The sequence below is a fragment of the Lynx rufus genome, unplaced genomic scaffold (genome assembly GCF_022079265.1).
Source record: "Lynx rufus isolate CCGP_SWC_20201006 ecotype Redwood Valley unplaced genomic scaffold, mLynRuf1.p SCAF_23, whole genome shotgun sequence".
Lineage (NCBI taxonomy): Eukaryota > Metazoa > Chordata > Mammalia > Carnivora > Felidae > Lynx > Lynx rufus.
This window is the reverse complement of record NW_025814838.1, coordinates 14,220,365-14,234,678: the sequence shown is the minus strand read 5'-3', so window position 1 is coordinate 14,234,678 and position 14,314 is coordinate 14,220,365. Positions and strand designations below refer to the sequence as shown.

The window sequence follows — 14,314 nt, the reverse complement described above, 5'->3', positions numbered from 1 at the left end:
ATGAGCAAAGTCGAGGCCTAGGGAGGGAGCCGTGGTGCTGGGAAATGGTGAAGCTGGTTGTAAAATGCTACAGCCTCAAAGGTTCTCCTCCAAGCTTTCGCTCCAAGCTTAAAATAGCTACAAGTATCAGCTTGTCAGGGTGGGTCATTGAAGGTTTTACATGTGCTCAGGATTACCATACACCGTGCGGGCACCTTGACATTGGCCTGCTGTTGGCTGGTGTTTGGGTTGTAGGGGAGATATCTCTGGCTCGTGGGGGTCCAACTCCAGGCCAATACACATTAACAGCATCAAGTAGCTCACCAAAGAGCAATCCATAATCCTAGACCATTTGGCCAAGGTATGCATTGGCTTTGTGTTGGGGATGGACATTTGGAAAGGTGTTTCCATGTATGTTTTCTGTAGTAATCAATAAAACATTCTCATGAGGTCATATTATGGGTTGAGCTGTGTCCCTCCCCACCCCCACGTTTCATATGTTGAAGTCCTAAACCTCAGAACCTCAGAATATGACCTTCTTTAGAGATGGGGTCTCTACAGAGGGAGTCAAGTTCAAGTGGGACCATTAGAGTGGGCCCTGATGCAATAGGACTGGTGTCCTTGTAACAGGGGAGGTTTGGACACAGAGACATGCATGGAGAGAAGACAAGGGAAGACACAGGAGAAGGCAGACATGTCCAAGCCAAGGAGAGGCCTGGAACAAGTCTCCCTCACAGCCTGTGGACACCTTGATTTAAAAAAAATTTTTTTTTTGATGTTTGTTTATTTTTGAGAGAGAGGGAGAGACAGGGCACACATGGGTAGGGCAGAGAGAGAGAGGGAGACACAGAATCCGATGCAGCCTCCAGGCTCTGAGCTGTCAGCACAGAGCCTGACATGGGCTTCAAACTCACAAACTGCGAGATCATGACCTGAGCTAAGTCGGTCGCTTAATGCACTGAGCCACCTAGGCACCTCTGGACACCTTGACTTTAGACCTCTAGCCTCCAGATCTGTGAGACTGTTGTCTAAGCCACCAGTTTTTGGTGCCCTGTTACTGTCACCTGAGCAGACCGACGTAGGAAGTAATTACTGTTGTTTACCCCCATTTTACAGGTGAGGTAACTGGGATTCACAAAGGTCACGACCTTGGTCCAGGGTCTCACCCTGCCGAACCCCAATTGGACCCAACCCCAGTGTCCTGGCTTTCTCCCTTCCCTCGCTGTGCTCCACCCTGCCACATTATTTAGGCTGTCTGGTCATCATCCTGGGGAAACTGTTTGGATTCCTTCCCCCTCCTTCGTCTGATGGGGGCTGCCGGTGAGGACGGTGAGGGTATTAACTGAGCTGTCTCCAGACCTCATGTCTGCCTTTGGAAGCAACAGACTGAGGTTGAATTCCCCTGCTCTGTGTCTTGTCATCCGGAGGACATGGGACCGTTTTATTTGTTTTTGTTTTTGTTTTTGTTTTTAACCTCTCTCTGGGCCTCTTTCTCTCTCTGAGAAGTGGGGAGAATGGAACTTATCACAGAGGGCGACGTGGACGATCAGAACAAATAAGGCCCGGAAGCAGCCTAAGCCCAGCACTGGGCCCACCAGGCTCTGGGTGGTTGGTAGCCACCTCTGTGATTCCTTGGAATCAGACGATGTGCCTTTCAAGTCAAGGTGCTCGTTTCGGGAGAGGTGAGCCTTTTGGCTCTAATCTTCCTATCTCCACTGGGACCGAAGGAACTGGCATATAGGAACAGCAAGCCTTGGCTATCACTCTGCCACTTGGATGCTAATCCCCATTAACCATAGTAAACAGTAGGGACGCTTTTTCCGGCCTCCACACGGGGCCTGCTACGGCTACAGGCAAGACCTACTAGAATAGGCTTCCAAAGCCTTTGCATATGCTCCGTGCTACAGCCGGAGATATAAATATGCCTCACACACAGTGTTAAAAGAATCATTCCCCAGCCTACACAGATGTCAAAATAATAACAGGATGATGTTAGGCAGGGAAATATTTTTGATGACTATTCCCCCATCTAGAGTTATATAATATACATATATTTTTGGTGTTATTGTTGTTAAGAGAAGTAACGTGACGGTTGGTGAGTCCAAAGGTCTAAGACCGTTGCAGAGCGGCAAAGCCTTTGAACTTTGCAGTTTTGCGCATTGCCCGGGTTAAAGGGAACGTGGGCATGAGGTCACGTGGGAAGGTGCTTTGAGGACAGGCAGGGTGCTGCTGGCCTGGGGCTGCCCAGTGGTTCTTTCGACTCCGCACGTTTGTTGAGCGCTTTCTAAATGCTGGACACTGTGCGGGAAGCTGGGCGTGGAGATGGGGCCCGCCAGGCGCGGCGGCTGTCCTGTGGAGGGACAGCCCCAAACCAAGTGACCAGCCATGTAAGAAAAACCATTGCAAGTTATGACTCCTGCTGTAAAAGAAGCAAACAGGCAGAGAGACAGGGAAATAGGACGTGAAGTAACTGGAAGGCTTCTCTGAGGAGGAAGCGTTTAAGCCAAGGCTCGGAGGACGGAAGAGAGCCGTTGAATAGTGGGAGAAGGAACATCACAAGCTGACCGAAGGACCTGTACAGGGTCCTTCAGGTTGGCAACAGCTCCCTGTGCCTGCTGAAAGGAGAGAAGGCCAGTGGGGCTGGACTTGAGTGAGGGAGGGCACAAGCGGGGGCAGGTAAGTGCCCGCTTAGGCGATTTTTTTTATTATCCGATTATTTTCATTATCCCAAATCTGTTGCAGCTAGGGTTGCTAACGGCAATCCAGGATGCCCAGAGAAACTCAAGGGTCAGATGAACAGCAGGTAACTTTGACTGTGTGTCCCAAATATTACATGGGGCTTACTCTAAAATATTATCCTTTGTTCATCTGAAATTCAAACGCACCTGGGTGTCCTGCATGGCTAAATCTGTCCACCCTGGCTGGAGGGATCCACCAATATTCCATGCAGACCGCGAAGGTGGACCGCGAAGATAGAGGGAGGCGTTCCAATCAATCTAACAGGCAAAGACTCTGGAGTAGAAATAAGGACTGAGTCTGGGTACTTGGGATCCCGCCGTGGGGCCTGGAGCAGGTTGCTTAACCCCTCTGGGCCCCAGCTGCCACGGTGGAAAAATAGAGTTCCTCTTTGCGTCTCACGGGCCTCAACAGGTTTCACTGAGGCTTCAGTGGCAGAATATTTGCTAAAGCGCCACAAGGGGTGTTGAGCGTTTTGTAACTTGACGGCATGAGATACGATGCCGCCCCTTATGAGCCCCTGGCACTAGGTACACAGCCATTTCCTGAACTAGTGTGAGCAGGGTATTTACTGGTTGTTGGCCTCGGGCTCTAATTTGGCTTGGCAGAGCAGTACTGATTCTGTATTTTATTTTTTTAAGTTTTTTTTTTTTTTCCAACGTTTATTTATTTTTGGGACAGAGAGAGACAGAGCATGAACGGGGGAGGGGCAGAGAGAGAGGGAGACACAGAATCAGAAACAGGCTCCAGGCTCTGAGCCATCAGCCCAGAGCCTGACGCGGGGCTCGAACTCACGGACCGCGAGATCGTGACCTGGCTGAAGTCGGACGCTTAACCGACTGCGCCACCCAGGCGCCCCAATTTTTTTAAGTTTTTAATGTTTATTTTTGAGAGACAGAGAGAGAGAGAGCTGGGGAGGGGCAGAGACAGAAGGAGACACAGAATCGGAAGCAGGCTCCAGGCTCTGAGCTGTCAGCACAGAACCCGACACGGGGCTCAAACTCACGAACGCGAGATCATGACCTGAGCCAAAGTCGGCCGCTGAACCGAATGAGCCACCCAGGCGCCCCTTTTTGTGCATTTCTAGTTACACCTTCCACTTGCCAGTAAGCAGTGGGGGAAGCCTTCTTTTTTTTCTTAATGTTTATTTATTTTTGAGAGAGAGACACAGAGTGCGAGCCGGGGAGGGGTAGAGAGAGAGAGAGAGAGAGAGAGAGAGAGAGAGAGTGTGTGTGAGAGAGTGAGTCTGAAGCAGCCTCCAAGCTCTGGGCTGTCAGCACAGACCCCGCTACAGGGCTCGAACTCACAAACCCTGAGATCGTGACCTGAGCCGAAGTTGGTCGCTTAACCAATTGAGCCACCCAGGCGCCCCGCAGGCTTCTAATCAAGGGCACGTATGTGATAGAGGCACACAGTCAGGAGCCTGAAACAGAAATGTGAAATGTGCGTGCTGGGAGAGTGGGTGTGGTGACGATGAACCTGAAAAATGGGGGTCCTGAGCGTTCGCGCACTGGGAAAAGCCGGGGTTTCCCCATGGCCCACTCTTTGGTTCTCTCCCACCCGTGGGCCCCTGTGTCTGCCTCCCATGGTACCGGAGTCTGCCCTGCCCCGGCCATGCTCTCCAGGCTTCCTGGCCGAGGCAGGCTTTGTGCTGGGTCCCGAGGCTCCTGGCTCCCCTGCACCTCTCCTTGTCTGGGTCCCTGTACTTGGATTCACCTCCCGTTTTCCTAGATCGTGACTTTGGAGTCTCCACTCCCCTGGGAGCTGAGACTCAAACAGATGTAGTGGCAGGCTACAGTCCTTCATTTATTCAGTCCACAGATACTGATCCGGAACGTCTGTGCTTGGCACGTCTGTAGATGCTGGGGATACAGCAGTAAAGTCACAGAGACGGGTCTCCACGCTGAGGGAGAGCACATGAATGAGCAAGACGACTTCCAGTGGGGGGAAGGAAACCAAGCAGGGCCAAGGGACAGGGCTCAGGGAGGACATACACTGAGATGTGATGTTGGAGCAGAGGCCCGGTAGACTACAGTCTGCATCCTTCCTTTGAGTTTTGTGTCTTTTTTTTTTTTTTTATAAATTTATTTTAACGTTTATTTATTTTTGAGACAGAGAGAGACGGAGCATGAACAGGGGAGGAGCAGAGAGAGAGGGAGACACAGAATCTGAAACAGGCTCCAGGCTCCGAGCTGTCAGCACAGAGCCCGACGCAGGGCTTGAACTCACAGACCGTGAGATCATGACCTGAGCCGAAGTCGGACGCTTAACCGACCAAGCGACCCAGGCGCCCCAGAGCTTTGTGTCTTTATCTGTGCAACAGGGGTGAGAATCCCACCTCCCGGCGTGACATTAGGAGTAGACACAGCCGACGTTTGACCTCTGCCCTTCAATCTGGCCTGAGTGTCAGAAACCTTGCCTTGATCTCCCCCAGGGGTCCCAGACCACAGTCCTAGTCTAAGAAGGCATCACTTAAGTCTGGGCCTCCCCCTGCTGCGTTCTTCTTCTGTCCTCAGTTTCCATCCGTGATAGTGAACACAGCCCATTAACAGTGGCAGTCTGTCTCTCTCTTGTCTCCTGTCTTTTCCTTCTTAATCTGTCTCCTCCCACTCACAAACCCAGCCTCTCACCACTCCATGAGTTGGGCCCCCGTCTGGACACCACCTCATCATTGGGTTCCAGACCAGATGTACATAAGCAAAGGACCAGTGACGCTTTCAGAGACAATAGGATGGAATTTTCACGGTTGTCAAACCATGTCCGGGGTACAGCCACTGTTCGCGCAAAAAAGACACACCTGTTTAACGACTAGATATAAAAATGATAATGATAATCCAGATGGCCTTTCATGCTTCTAGGTGAGGTTCCTCCCCACCTCTTTCAAATGCTCTTAACATTCTTTGCCTACGTGAATAATCCTGTCGCCGTGGAAGGGTTACAAGGTTTGCCATGGTTTCCATCCTGTGGCTCTCTGTGGAAAGGAATAGAGAAAGAAAGTTAAAAGTTCCTAAAGCAAAACGGAAGTCCTTTGAATTTTCCAAGGGAGGTCGAAGCAGTGAGTCTTGTCTGCAGCTCCTAGAATCTCTGCTTGTCAGGAAGACTGGGCAGGTCGTCATCTCCCTGAACTTGACCTTCAGCATGCACTCCCTGCCATAGTTCACTTGGCAAGGGCTTCTCTCGGGTACCTGTGCTGCATGAACTGTCTCTTGTCAGCGTCCATTGATAAGTCATCCTAGTAGCCTGGCCGAGTGAGCAGGTGCAGGCTTGTGAAAGACCGGCGTTCACATGTCCGATTTCTATGATCTTTCTACCCTGAGCAGCTCCCGCCTCCCGCCCCCACTACTCTGAGGGAGGCTCAGGTTCAGGAGGGCTGAACACAGTAATGTCTCTCTCCCTTCCAGGGGCAAAGTAGGGTCGTGCTTGTCTTCGTTTTAAGCTAGGAGTGGCCATGCGACTTGCTTTGGCCAGTGAATTATGAGCAGAAGTGACACGTGTGTATCACTTCTTGTGGAAGCTGTAATGGCCAGTACGTAATTTCCCGTGTCCTCTTTCCCTTGCCTTGGAGATCACGCTGAGATCAAACGCACATTGAGATGGAGTCTCCATCAGCCTGGGTCCCTGAGTAACTATGCTGAACATATCCCTCTGCCGGCTGGTCCTTGGCATGAAGTGTGAGTGACAGACCCGCCACTGGCTCTTCAGGATTGTGTGTTACTGTAACACAGCCTAATGATTCCTGACGGATACGATATCCCCTTTAAAATGTTTTCTTTTTCCTTTATAGCTTGTATCACCCCCACCAAGCTTATTTATCCTTACTTATTTTTTTTCTAATTTTTTTTTTAATGTTTATTTATTTTTGAGACAGGGAGAGACACAGCATGAACAGGGGAGGGTCAGAGAGAGAGGGAGACACAGAATCTGAAGCAGGCTCCAGGCTTTGAGCCGTCAGCCCAGAGCCCGACGCGGGGCTAGAACTCACGGACTGTGAGATCATGACGTGAGCCGAGGTCGGCCACTTAAGTGACTGAGTCACCCAGGCGCTCCTATCCTTATTTATTTTTTATTTCCTTTCTCTAGAACAGAAGTTCCATGAGAACCATCTTTTTTGTTTTTTTGAAGTTAAAAAATTTTTTTAATGTTTATTTTTAAGACAGAGAGAGAGAGGAAGGGGCAGAGAGAGAGGGAGACACAGAATCCAAGTCAGGCTCTAGGCTCTGAGCCATCAGCACAGATCCCGATGTGGGGCTCAAACCCACGAACCATGAGATCATGACCTGAGCTGAAGTCGGACGCTTAATGGGCTGAGCCACCCAGGTGCCCCGAGAACCATCTTTTTTGTTAATGTTTACTGGAGTAATTCTAGTAATCTTGAAAAGCGCCTAGTACACAGCAGGCACCCAACAAATATGTATCGAGTTGATTAATAATTTGATTAATGTGGTCAGGTCACTTAAGTCCCACAAGCCTCACACTGCTCATCAGTAAAATGGGAGTACTAGCCATACCTGTGTCACAGAAATGTTTTGAGAATTGAAGTGTCAAGAATATAAAGCACCTTGCACTATGCCTGGCACATAGTAGGTGTGCAGTAGATATGTGCTGTTGTTTTGTAACCGTGAACCAAAGACAGAGCTCCTGTTGTCAGTTACACTGGGCAGATATAGTTCACACAGTTCCCCAGACTTATAAAAGGTCCCTCTGCAAATGGGTGGCATCGTTATACTGGAATCCCAGGTCCTCACTCAGAGAGACTCTGCGAGACTTGTTCTAAGTGTCTGCTTTTAGGTTCACAAGCAGGAAATGGAATGTGGGGAAAGAAGGTGGTCTACCTTAGGCTGGTGCACAGTCGAGCCCCCAGGGAGCTTTAAGTGCTTTGGGTCTTGGCATGGATGTTCAAATAGGAAGGGATACCTCGTGCCTGTGCAGTTTCCAGGGATTCTACATGGAGAATTAAAGTTTTCAAACCCTCAGAAGAGAGCCGGGGTGCTTATACTTAACTTTCTTTCTCACTGCTGGGTGTGGAATCTGGTTCTGATGTCGGGGATAGGGCCACAGTGGAATCTTCCAGATTCCTCTTGGCCGAGAGATGGATGAGTCTATAAGAAACACCCGACGGGCAGGGGCTCGTGTTGGTGCTGAAGCGTTGGGCTCTGGGGTTGGATGAACTCAAGCTTGAATCTGGGCTCCACAAGTTTATAGACTCTGGGCAAATGGCTTCTCCTCCCTGTGTGTTGGTTTCCTTTATCTGCCCTTCTGGGGAGAAGCAGGTGAGATTCTCTGTGTCTCCAGCTGGACTTAACCTCAGTCAATCTGTTCTCTTGGCTGAGGCTGATGTGTTCTTCCTAAGAGGCAAATTTGATCATGTGACTCGTCACCTAAAGAACAAATCTTCAGCGGGTGTGTGGCACTTCCCTCAGGGAAGGGTCTCAACTCTGCCTTCCACAAGGGTCCTGCCTTCACTGGACTTTGCCCCCCTTCCCGATTCCACCTGTTTCTCACCCTGCATGGCTCACCCCACATGCTTGCCTTCCATTCTGACTTCCCTCTTCCTGCTGATTCCTCCTTGACCTTCAGATCTCTCTGTCGGTGTCACCTCCTCAAACCCCAGGCCCTGGCATTTCACTAACAGGACTCAGTCTGTAACCCACAGGCCGTTTTCAGGCTGGCTGGGATGGGGCCATCATCCTGGGAGGGCTGAGGAGCTGAGCGGTTCAGCACCTCGGACAGCACGCCAGGCCTTCCTGTGCCTTGGTTTCCTCACCCGTCAAACAGGCCGACAGCCATGTGCCGCGTAGCTGAAATGAGATCACACGTGGTAAGTGGTGCCTGGCACATAGAGAATGGTTTTCTGAGTTGTTTTCAGCCTGTCGTTTTGTGGACCCGAAAAGTAAACAGGTTCCTAAAAGGGTGTGTGACACCCACATAGTCATTCTCTCTCTCTCTCCCTGTCACTAGGGGACATTGGGGACAGTCCCCTCAAAGTACCAGACCTTGTGGTGCAGTCGGGCAGGTTTGGGAGTGGCCTTGCTTTTCGATGGAAGCCGGGACCTGTTTTCTCAGGGGTCTTCCTCCGTCCCATACTGGTATCTCAGTAAGTTGATTTGGAGGTATGGCTTTGGCAGGCGTCCCGGATGCCAATGAACACAGCAGCTGTGCCATTAGGAAGCCCAGCTTCCCCGTGATTTGCAGATGGAAGAGGGTGCTAGGTGTGTGTGTGTGTGTGTGTGTGTGTGTGTGTGTGTGTGATCATATATGCGCGCGTGCATACGTGTATGTGTACATGTGTGTGGATGTGCACGCGTGTGCGTATATGTGTGAAAATAGCAGAAGAGATGGAATTTCTTTTTTTCTTTCTTTCCAGCATTCTGCATTTCTTCCCCGCGTTCCTGCTCCTGTCACTTGGTCTCCGTGCCTGTCTCTGTCCTCTGTTTCCTCCCCTCCCCCCCCCCACCATCTCTGACCCTCACTCTGTCAGTCTACACTCCTGGGTCCCTCTCTGTGTCTTCCCTCAGCGCCCCCTCGCCCAGCATCCAGTCTCTCTGTTGGCACAGAGTACTGGTTACCTAGGAAACCACTGCAGGGTGAGCACATGTGATTGGCCAGATTGGGGCTCGACTCTGGGTTGGCGGGCAGATTTTGGGGGTGATTCTTGTCCTCAGTCCCCTTTGGGGGAAGGGCCATTGTCCAGGACACGAAAGGAACCTCAATGTGCTGCGATGAGCAGGGCTTCTCAGCCGGGGAAGGGATTCCTGTCCTAATGAGTCCTTATGAGGACTCAGAGTTACAGAATGAGGTCGCACTAAGAAATTTCCAAAAGGGCATGCTTGCAGGAGGCTTTGGGAGGGGCTATAATAGTAATAGCTAACACCTACTTACTCGGTCGCTCTTTTCTGAGCTCTTTATATCTATCAGCTCCTTGGCAAACCTATGCAATAGGTGATCTTTTTCTCCCCATTTTACAGACAAGGAGAGGGAGGCCTAGAGAGAACTATCTTGGCTAAGGCGACAGTGCTGGTAAAGCAGAGCCAGGATTTGAACCCAGGCACGTCCTGTATTTAAGCCACTTTGCCTGGGAACTATAGGGAAGGGATGGAACATGTGGGATCACTGCTTATGGAGGCAGGGGCATGGATGAGATGGCTTCCCAAAACCCTTTTTGCCCATTCCCCCAGCCCTGTCCTTTGATCTGCTGTTCTCGCTCCCTCTCCTTCTCTCTGTCTCTCTTAAATGTTTATTTATTCTTGAGAGAGGAGACAGAGCCCGAGTGAGGGAGGCTCAGAGAGGGAGACACAGAATCCAAAGCAGGCTCCAGGCTCTGAGCTGTCAGCACAGAGTCCGATGTGGGGCTTGAACTCATGAACCATGAGACCATGACCTGAGCTGAAGTCAGATGCTCAACTGACTGAGCCACCCAGGCACCCTTCTCTCTCTTTTTATTTAAGTTTATTTATTTATTTTGAGAGACAGAGAGAGAAGGGGGCAGGTAGGCAGAGGGGCAGAGAGAGAGGGAGAGAGAATCCCAAGTAGATTCCGTGCCATCAGCGCAGAGCCCGATTATAGGGCTCGAACTCAGGAACTGTAAGATCAGGACCTGAGATCAAGAGTCAGATGCTTAACCCACGGAGCCACTCAGACACCCCAGTCTTTCTTGAGTAGCCCACTGCTTCATGCAGGCCTGGGGTGCTCAGGAACTAACACATCACACCTGCTTCCTCATCTTTCAAGAATGACAAGGGCTTCTGGAAATGGATGGTTGGTGATGGTCCTCTAACGACCTGAAGGTACCTAATGCCGCAGATGAGTGGTAAATTGTATGTTCTGTGTATTAAAAGAGTGACCAGAGCCCTGTATGCATCCACTTGGGGTCTTGGGGGCCTGTAATTCTGGCCCTGTACCTGTCCCGTGGGAGAGAGAGGAATCGGCTGGCAGGGTGCTTCAGAGTGCTTTCTCTCTGCTGGGTGGGCCGTCTGCTAAACCCTTGAACGTCGATTATTTCAGTGATTTCTCTCAACACCCTGTGAGGCACTTTCCCTCGTGATCTCCATTTTACAGATAGAGTAGTTGAGGTTTTGCGAGGCTGAAGAAGTTCTGGAGTTCACACAGCTAGCTAGCGATGCCTTCTGGTTTGAAACCCAAGCCTTCCTGACACCAGAACACCTCCTGAATTGCTGAAGGCCTCCTTGCTACTTTATCGTTCCGAGGATGCCAGTCCTCTGTGGTCCCGGGAGATTAGATGATCCCTTGTCCCTGATTCCAGCTCAGTCCCTTCTCAGGGCCTTGGTGCCCATCTGTCTCCTAGCGGGCAGCTGGCTGGCCCAGGCCATCACCCTAGTGTCCTGAAAGTGTCAAAGCCAGTTCAGTGATGTTGCAAAGTGGTGGCTGGAAATAAACCAGGGACCCAATGCAAGTAAGCCGGCCAGATCAAAGCTAATGAGGCACATCCTTGGGAAACGCAGTGGAGGTGGGCAATCTCGAGCGATTGCCTGCCACTGTCCATTCTGGAGATGTGGCCGGGCAGTAAATTGGCCAGAGGGGAAGAATCTGGGGCTCTGCAGGGCTGGGAGAGGAAGGGAGGGGGCAGGACACATTCCCTTGCAGTCACGTGCCAAAATTAGAGCCAAGAGTCCTTCCAGCCACCATGTGCCCGTCACACATCAGGACTGCTGGCTTGCTGAGAGTTTTAGCCGTGGCAATGGCTTCATTTATACACACAGTCCATTAAGCCTTTCAAGAACTATGACTGGGCCAGTCACGATTCTTCTCCCCAGGTGCCAGGGTGGCTCAGTCGGTTAAGTGCCCAACTCTTGCTTTTAGCTCAGGTCACGCTCTCAGGGTTTGTGAGTTCGAGCCCCGTGTCAAGCCCTGCACTGGCATTGTGGAGCCTGCTTGGGATTCTCTCTCTCATCCTCTCTCTCTGTCCCTCCCCCACTCTCTCTCTCTTTCTAAATAAATAAATAAATAAATAAACTTAAAAAAAAGATTCTTCTCCCCGTGTTACAAAGGAGGAAGCAGGCTCAGGGAGATGAAATGATTCATCCAAACTCACACACCTGGCAAGATGCAAAGTTGGGTCTGGCTTAAGCCCAACCTCTCTTTTCTTGTACTGTAGGTCTTCCTGCCTCCTGAAGATTAATTGGGGTCACTAGGGAGTCAGGGCAGGGACTTATTAGGTGGTCAAGGATGAAAGATGGGGGCAAAAGTCTACCATCTGTCATAGTCTGTTCAGCGCACACATCTGACATTAGTGCTTAAATACCAGAACATCTGATCACATGGGCGTGGAGTGTTTTGCCTGTGGCACTGGTCTTCCAAGTGTGGTGCCTGGTCCAGAGCATCAGCATCTCCTGAGAACTTGTTAGAAATACAGATTCTGGGGATGGAGCCCAGAAACCATCAATCTGTGTTGACTGGTCGCCCCTCAAAAGGTATGTCCACCTGCAACCTGTGTGTGTGACCTTATTTGGGAAAGGGGCCTCTGCAGATCTAATTCAGGTAAGGATTTTGAGAAGAGATCTTCTGAAGTTAGGATGAGCCCCACATCCAATGACAAGTATCCTTACAAGGGCAGAAAAGGGGAAAAGGACACGACGTGAAAGCCACATGAAGACGGAGAAAGAGATTGGAGTGGTGGCGGAGAAGCCAGCAGCCCCCCAAATCTAGGAGAGAAGCATGCAGTAGGTTCTCCCTGAGAGCCTCCAGAAGGAAGCCAGCCTGCAGGCACTTGGATTTCAGACTTATAGCCTCCGGAACTGTCAGAGAACACGTTTCTGTTGTAAACCACCTTGTTTGTGGCCATTTGTTGAGACCGCCAAGGGAAGCCGACACAAAACCTGCTAGGTGATCTTGGTGTATAGTAAGCCCTGGCTTAGAGCGGGACCTGTCCGGCTGTGCAGATACATAGGCCCCAGTACTTGCCCACCCAAACCAAGTCAACCCAAGGATGTTTAAGTTTTAACAAGCGTCTATGGTGATTTTCAGGCATAGTCAAATTTGGGAGAATTTAGCACTCGTGAGTATTGCAGGTAAACACCTTTGTCTCTCCTCCCCTGCCTGCCCATGCCAGGCCAGCTGAGGGACACCCTACTTTAGCCAGCTCCCTACGCTTGCAGGAGCATTGTTATTTTTTACCATTATCGTTGTTACTATTCTGTTTTTGCTCGGTATCTCTGCTTCTCCGCTCTTGGCAAGGGAAGGAGGTGAACGTGGTTTGTGGTAGAGACCCATGTACCCACTTAGGACTCCACACCTGCCCTGCACTGTAAATGCATTGTGGCACACTGCACACAACTACCAGGATAGGCATGACGCTTGACTCCCTCATCCACATCTGGGGGCCGGACCCCTGAGAAAGCAGAGCAGGAATGTGGAAATTTCCTGATCATCTGCTTGGATGGTGTAATGAAGTCAACATGCCACCTACTTACATACTTGAGAAGGTTTCCATTATTCACTGTGTTCTCATCTCCAACACCTGGTGTTGGCCCCTCCGGAGACAGAGGGCCTGGGTGGCCAGAGACGCTTGCCTGGCCTTTCAGGCCCTAAAGCCAACAGCTCCTGAGCACATCCTTCATGATTTGAACCTTTGGAACCGTCTTTTGAACCCAAGGTGCTCTGCTCTGCCTGCCTCTTGCAAGAGATAGGAAGATGGGAAGAAGGTGTCTAACCATGAAAATCTCCAGGCTGGGCTAGGAGGAGTGTCAGCTGTGGCTGTGGGCCCCCCCAGGGATCCTTCTGGTTCTGAAAATTCAGCCATGGCTGAACAGGAACGGCCCGTTCAGTTAAGAATATCTATTGATGGTCTCCTGTATGCATAGTGCTTCCTATACGTTATCTTTTGACCCTCATAAAAGCTCTACCCTGAAGGTATGATTGATTCCTGTCCTGTAGAAGACAAAATAAGGCCCAAGGAAAAAGTAGCCTACCAAAGGTCACACAGGTGACCTAAGGTACCATGAAGATTTGTTTCCCATGGCATTTCTCAGCCTTGGTGCTGTTGATGTTTTGGACCAGACCGTTTTGGGGGGGGGGGGAGGGGGAGGTTTGCTGCCCTGTGCATTGTGGGATGTTTAGCAACATCCTTGGCCTCTACCCATTAGAAACCAGTAGTGCCCTGCCCCCAGCGTTGTGACAACCAAAAGTGTGCCCAGACATTGCCAACTGTCTCCTGGGAGCAAAATCATCTCCCGCCGAGAACCGCTGGTCTAGCTTCAGATACTTTGTTATTTCTGCAATGCCAGTTTGTCTCAGCAAACGTTCTGAATCTGAGCACCTTTGTGTGAGGCACCAAGGTATAAATTACATATGATACAACTCATTAACTTCATTACCTTCTAGTTGACTCCTTTTCCACACACACACACACACACACACACACACACACACATTTTTGAGGTATGGAACAACAGAGAGTTTTGTCCACTTGTTTCAAGGTCTGTTTGACCTTACAAATAACTGAATCCAGGAGAAAGTCCTGTTTGCAGGCCCTCATCCAGTCCTTTCTCTGCCTCTGCCTTCTCTTCCCACTACCTCCCTGCAGCTCCAAGGCCTGTCTGTTGCTCCTGCAGAAGGCTGGGCGGCCTTCTTGAAGATTCATTAT

The 14,314-nt window shown here is 50.5% G+C and overlaps 1 protein-coding gene across 2 annotated transcripts in view; it reads left to right on the top strand.

The window, feature by feature from the left end:
- SHISA9 (shisa family member 9) overlaps positions 1-14,314 on the top strand; it is a 276,964-nt gene that overhangs the window by 128,796 nt on the left and 133,854 nt on the right. The gene's annotated exons all lie outside the window — the stretch shown is intronic.